The sequence below is a fragment of the Colobus angolensis genome, unplaced genomic scaffold (genome assembly GCF_000951035.1).
Source record: "Colobus angolensis palliatus isolate OR3802 unplaced genomic scaffold, Cang.pa_1.0 Scaffold92, whole genome shotgun sequence".
In the NCBI taxonomy this organism is placed as follows: Eukaryota; Metazoa; Chordata; class Mammalia; order Primates; family Cercopithecidae; genus Colobus; species Colobus angolensis.
In genome coordinates this window covers 8,172,531-8,178,658 of record NW_012123154.1, presented here as the reverse complement: position 1 = coordinate 8,178,658, position 6,128 = coordinate 8,172,531, and the positions used below count along the sequence as shown (strand labels likewise).

The following is a 6,128-nucleotide window of genomic DNA, read 5'->3' as shown; positions in this document are numbered from 1 at the left end:
CAGGGCCTGAAGAGGTGTCTCCACTGCCCCTGGGGCACTTCGGGTGTTAAGACACTGGGCACAGCCATGCCAGTCACCCCCTGATGGCAGAGTGACTCGATGGGTCGGGCTTGCCAGCTGCTGTCCCTTCCTCCATGCTATTCCCTAGATGTCACTTCACTGTACAGGAGCTAGAGAATCAGTTGTTGGCCAAAGATAAAGAGAGCTAAGTGATAAGTGGGAGGATGTGTGCATACAATCTTTTTCTCCTTCTCAGCCCGAACATCAAATCCTCACACTGATCCTTAATCACAAAAGTTAAACAGACTTAGCCAACTCAATTTTCAGTGATAATGAGCATCGAAAATCACATGGATTAATAAGCCACAAACGATCCCCTTCAGAATAATTTTATTTCTAACTTCTTAACCCTCCTTATAGACACTGTAAACAAGCAACAACTGGGATTGATCTGAGACTGACTACACTCTTTTTTTCTCCTGTCTTCAGCAGAGCTACAGATGAGCGCTCTAATGGTCAAAAACTACAGAACCAGTGCCTAAAGAGAGAAAGCACAGGAACTGTAAGGGGACTCGATTGCCATTAGCGATGTGCCAGGTCTTAACCAAAGGTACAGATTGAAGAAGAGAGGCAAAAAAAAAATTTTAAAAACACAGTCCTTCCTCTCAGCCACGCTAACGAACCTCCAACATTCCTGTCTCTTGCCCTCTTGGTTCCTCCTCCCTTCTCCATCTTCTGAAGGTTTGGGTGACTTGTAGGCATTCAGCCAACAACTGAGTGACTGAGTATGTTAACACCTCTTCTGGAACTGACACATTAGATGCCACAACCACAGCCAATAGGCATAGAGTTCTATGGAGCAATAGGTCTGAAGGAAGAAAAAGAGGGGGAAAGGGAACAGAGAGACAGGAAGTGGAAAGACTTACCCACGCACCACTATCCATGCCAAGGGTCTGTTTAAAAGAGCACAGAAGGCTGCGTGTCGTGGCTCATGCCTGTAATCCCAACATGTTGGGAGGCCAAGGCGGGAGGATCACTTGAGCCTAGGAGTTCGAGACTTAGCCTGGGCAACATGAAAAGGCCCTATCTTTAAAAAAGTGAATAAATTAGCTAGGTGTAGTGGTGTGTGCCTGTAGTCCCAGTTACTTGGGAGGCTGATGCAGGAGGATCAACCGAGCCTGGGAGCTCCAGGCTGCAGTGAGCTGTGATCACGACACTGCACTCCAGCCTGGGATGACAGAGCAAGACCCTGTCTCAATCAATCCATCAATCAGTAAGAGAGGAGAGAAGAAGAAAATTCGAAGGGATAATACTGTTAAAAATTACACGGGTGCTTGACTTAACAGATGGCCATCTTACACTCACACAGCCACCTGAAATATAAATGAATGAAAAGGCTAATGCAAAAATGTTTAAATTAGTAAACTGTCCAAGAGTTCTGATCAAAATGAATAAATAATCTCTAAGTTGAAAAATAAATACTCATATCTATAGCTATAAGTCTGTTTTGAGTGATTGCAAATATACAGCCACAGGGCTTTGAGCAATCAGTTAGGCTGGAATCCCAGTTCTATATCCACCGACCGTCAGACTTTGGGCAAGTTATTTAACCTCTAGAGCATCAGTTTCCAAATCTTTAAAATGGGATAACGGTACCTGCCTTCTAAAATCTTTGTGAAGATTAAATACTTAGAATGGTGTTTGGCATATACCAAGTGTTCCATAAATATTATCACTCTATATAAAGTTACATATTGAATACCACAGCAAAAATCCTAAGGAAAACACATGCTGGAAAAGTCTCAAACTTACTTTTTTGAGGCATTTTGTAACTGACAGCCTATATCATATTGCCTAATGTTTGGGTTTATTATAAACAACTTTTTATTTCACTCAGCTTAATTTCTAAATTTTAATCACTCAGTAACTTTTAAGTAAAACCAGTTTAATTATAAAAATTAAGAATTTAAGCGCTAGGAGTTTAAATAAAACTAAATCTGTTTCACTCACACAACTATTTATGGTTCACTTCCAGGGACAGCTATCAGAAATCATGCTATTTCTGCTTTTTTTATTCCTGTATTATGACGGATGAGGGTGAGGCGTCTAGAAAACTATCATTTGAGGAAGCTGCAACTTTTTACAATTTTCCTTATATCTCTTCTCTTTCCCATACCAAAAAAAAAAAAGACATATTGCATTACTATAAATTTGAGGAAAGTCTGTAAATTTAATTAACATCAAATCTGGTTTAGTGGAAATCACTCTAATAAGAAATGAGGTCATGTCTCTTGCAATGAATCATGACATTAAATTTATCTTCTTTCTGAAGTCTTTCCTTCGTTTGTCATTTCCAAGTCCTTAATTGTTGATTACTCAAATAAAATCAGTTTGTTTTAGTTTTGAAAAGATATTAAACTGATGTTAAAAAATCTCTATCTCTACACATCTGCTTTTAACTTTACAGCATTTTTTTCTACCCAGTTTTTTTAAAGCAAATACCAAGTTTACTTTATTCAAAATTCTCTTTTATCATGTGTATCTCTTATTTGGCGGGTGTTTTCACATATTCCTCTACTGTTTTAATTTTCCTTTTTTTTTTTTTTTTTAAAGAGACAGGGGTTTAACTATGTTGCCCAGGCTGGATTCAAACTCCAGGGCTCAAGTGAACCTCCCAAGTGGTTGGGACTACAGCATTGTGCTCAGCCTAATTTTCATTTACTCCACAATTACACTCTATAAGATTACAACCTCACTTAAATAACACCCAGGTATTTTCAAAGATAATCTTGGGAGAACTATCATCACCTCAAGGGCTCTTTCAAGGTCTCATCTACTCCAAGGCCTTGAGATACGTACGATTCAATCCATAGGACATATCAAGATTTCAACTATAGTCAGAATCAGTATTTTAACAATGGAAGCAAACTGGGAAAGCTAACCAGTCTCGCGTCTTTACACACATGGAAACTAAGACCATACATATTATAGTTACTTTTGCTTAACATTTTACAAAGGACATTCAGATGACTTATCACAGGTCCTAATTAAAGGAATCCTGAAGACAAAACCAAGTCACTTTCATAACACTTGACCCTTTTCAACTACCTTAATATTTTTCATCTTAGTTTAAAGGAAACCTTTATGTCAAATCCAACTATTTTTATCTCCTTGTTAAAGCTGAGCTTGTATTTTAAATCAGCACCTTTATGCCAGTCTCAGAATTTCAAAAAAGTTACATTTTCCCCTACGGTGTTCCCACCACTAAAAGGCCCCCAGGCAGGGCTTTACAGGACCCTCGCTCCGCACCCATTTTGATCCAGGGAGGGGCGGCCGGGCAGCGACTGAGACAGCCGCAACCAGACAATGTCCTGCATTCACCGCGGCCTCGGCCAATCACAGGCCAGCGCCTCCCGGCCCCGCGCGGCGCCACCGGCCACCGCTCCGGCCGGAGGAAAACCTGGCTCCAGTCGGCCATCTGCGGGCAACCCAGTCAGAGCGCGCGGCGCTCCCACCGCGCCCGGCCCGGGGAAGGGGTCTGGGCGGCGGGCGCCGCTGCGTCCCCCGGGGCAGGGTTGCGCACGGAGGGCAGGACGCGCCGCCCCCTCCGCCCGAACGCGGCGCTGTCCCTTTAAGACGATCCTCCTCCCGGGCCGAGCAGCTCGTTGGCGGCCCCGCCGCAGGGGGCAGCGACATCCGGGCTACCGGGCGGGCGACGGCGGCGGCCCCTCGGGCAGCTCCCAGTCCCCGCGGGACGCCCGGCTCGCCGCCGCCGGACAACAGGAGCCCTCTAGGCCAAAAAAATTCCCCCAAGCCCAGGGTCACACCGCGGCGGCCGCGGCATCTGCCGCCACCCGCCCCCGCCTCGCAGACTCCGGGATCGGGACGCCGGGGCCAGCACGCGGGTCACGAACGCTCAGCCCGCGGGGCCGCGCGGCGCGCGCTCCTCAGGCCCGCCCCACCTCCTGCGCGTGCCCAGGGGGCGGGGCGCCGCCGATCAGCCAATCAGCGCCAGATGTCCCGGGACCGCCCCTGAAGTCCTCTTAGGGGGCGGCACTGGAGGGAGAACTTCGTGGGGGGTACGGCGGCTGGTGGCGGGTGTGGAAAACCGGGAGTGCCAGAGGGGCTGGGAAGGTGGGCGCGGAAGCACTCACCCCGACTTCTAAGCTGTGCGGAAGTGAAAGGGGCGGGAGCGGCGGGGAAGGGCGCTGGCTGCGCGTGAGAACCGGCGCGGGCGGGCCGGGGGGCGGGGAGGCGCCCGGAGCAGGTGGTGCAGCCCGAGGCGGGCGGGAGGGGCTGGCGTGTCCTGGAGACGGGAAAAGCGGCGATGGATGTGCTGAGCTAATAAGCGTACAGCCAGAGCTGTCAAGGTTTATTTATGCAGGACAGAGAACTTAGAGAAGTTATGCACTGACTGGTGGACACACGTTCTAAGATTTTCCTCCGTTCGGTTTAAGAGAAAAGTGCTTACATATTTCTGATGCCGGGTGATATTTAAAATTGAAAGTTGGTCACTTGATATTTTATTATGGGATTGGGAGAAAGAGGAACAAACGGCATTTATAAAGCAAAATCCAGTTCTGTGATGCATTCTACCAAAAATTTGAGAATGAATGTGTTTCAACAATCGGATGCACGGAATTTGTAGAAGGGTAGAGTGGGGCTTGTATTACCTGGGAGATTCACTGCCAGGTGGTCATGCATGAGCCCCTACTCCAAGCTCTCATTTTCCCTACCTGCAAAATTAGACAAATGAACACCCCTCCTGTCTCACCGCATGTTTTGAGATTCCGCGTGTGTGAGGGAGGGAGGGAGGGCTGGAGCGCGGGCCGGCGCGGGGTGGGGGCCCCTGGGCGCCGTCTGGGCCGCCCTCTCTCCCGGGCGTGCTCTGGACTGTCTCGTCCCCTCCCGGCGCGTCATCCTGCTTCCGGAACCCCCGTGTCCTGAAGTCCAGGCATATTTAACTTGGATGCCACAGAAATCTCAAAATAAGGCGTTCTCAGCGGAGCTCGGCACCTTCCCTACAAGCCTCGCGTGTTTCCAGACTCAGCAAAGACAACACTACAGTCTGGTCATTATCCCTCTACCCCAATTCACCTAGCCCCGGGATCCGCTTTGCGTCTGCACTTCAGGCCGCCTGGTTGTCGCTCCTGCCACTCTCGGTGCCGGGCGCGGCGTCTCCCACCTGGACCTCGGGCGACCGCTCTCCGCTCTCTCCGCCTCCGCCCTTGCCCCTCCCCCGTCTCGACAGCGCAGCCAGTCAGATGCTTTATTTTAATGTAAATCCGATCGTGTCACTCCTGTTTACAATCTTTAATGAACTCTCTGTTGCTCTCGGGATAAAGTCCTATCTCCTTAAATTCGCTTAATAGGGCCCTCCTAATCCAGTTTCCGCTTTCGTCTGGCCTAGATCTTTTTACCTTGGGCCGCTCCTCCAGCCCTTCTTCGTGTTCCGCCCAACCTGGACTGCTTTCACTTCTCTCAACTTGCCGACTCAAGCTGCTGCAGCACTTCTCCGTCTCCTCCCCGCTTCCTTCGTTTCCTGCACCTCCTTCCCCAGCGTGAGCGTTAAGGGCGCCCGTGGAACCCCTTCCTTTGCAGCGCTCCCCTTCCTTTGCAGCGCTCCCGTAGCCTTGCACTGCCGTGGGCAGCCGTCCGACCTGGGGCGCATCCCACGCCAGCCCTTTGGAGCGTGGGCTGCATTGTTCCCATTTCCTAGGACGGTCCTGACAATACTGGCAGAGCCCAATAGCACTTTTAGGATACACAGTGATGGGCGCAGAAAACCAAACAAGTAGCCTGAGATCTTTGCTGTTGATTCATTTTATATTGCTGTATTTTTCAGTTTAAAAATTTTCCAGTTTATAAGAATAGCATGTTTTAAAATATATATATATATAAATTTAAAACTGATAGGACGTTTTACACCGCAAACAATTACAAATCTCTTTTAGCAGAAAGTGTGTGGGTTTATGAAATGAAATCAGGAACAGAGGCTCGATGTTCAATGCACATGGGCAGAAATGTTCACTTTAAGCTCAGATTCTGAAACTTTAAAACAGCTGAAACTCATGCCCCAATAATGATTAAAGGAAGGACCAGAAGAAAAGAGCAGTAAGCTGGGCTTA

At 48.3% G+C, this 6,128-nt stretch overlaps 1 long non-coding RNA gene across 1 annotated transcript; it reads right to left on the bottom strand.

Annotated features, from left to right (window-relative positions):
- Positions 1–4,127: 4,127 nt before the first annotated feature.
- Positions 4,128–5,198, bottom strand: LOC105504483. The gene is made up of 3 exons (XR_001000619.1): positions 5,098–5,198; positions 4,775–4,943; positions 4,128–4,306 (listed from the first exon to the last, which is right to left on the bottom strand). It is a non-coding gene; the product is annotated as an uncharacterized LOC105504483 (long non-coding RNA).
- Between the last annotated feature and the right edge of the window lie 930 nt (positions 5,199–6,128).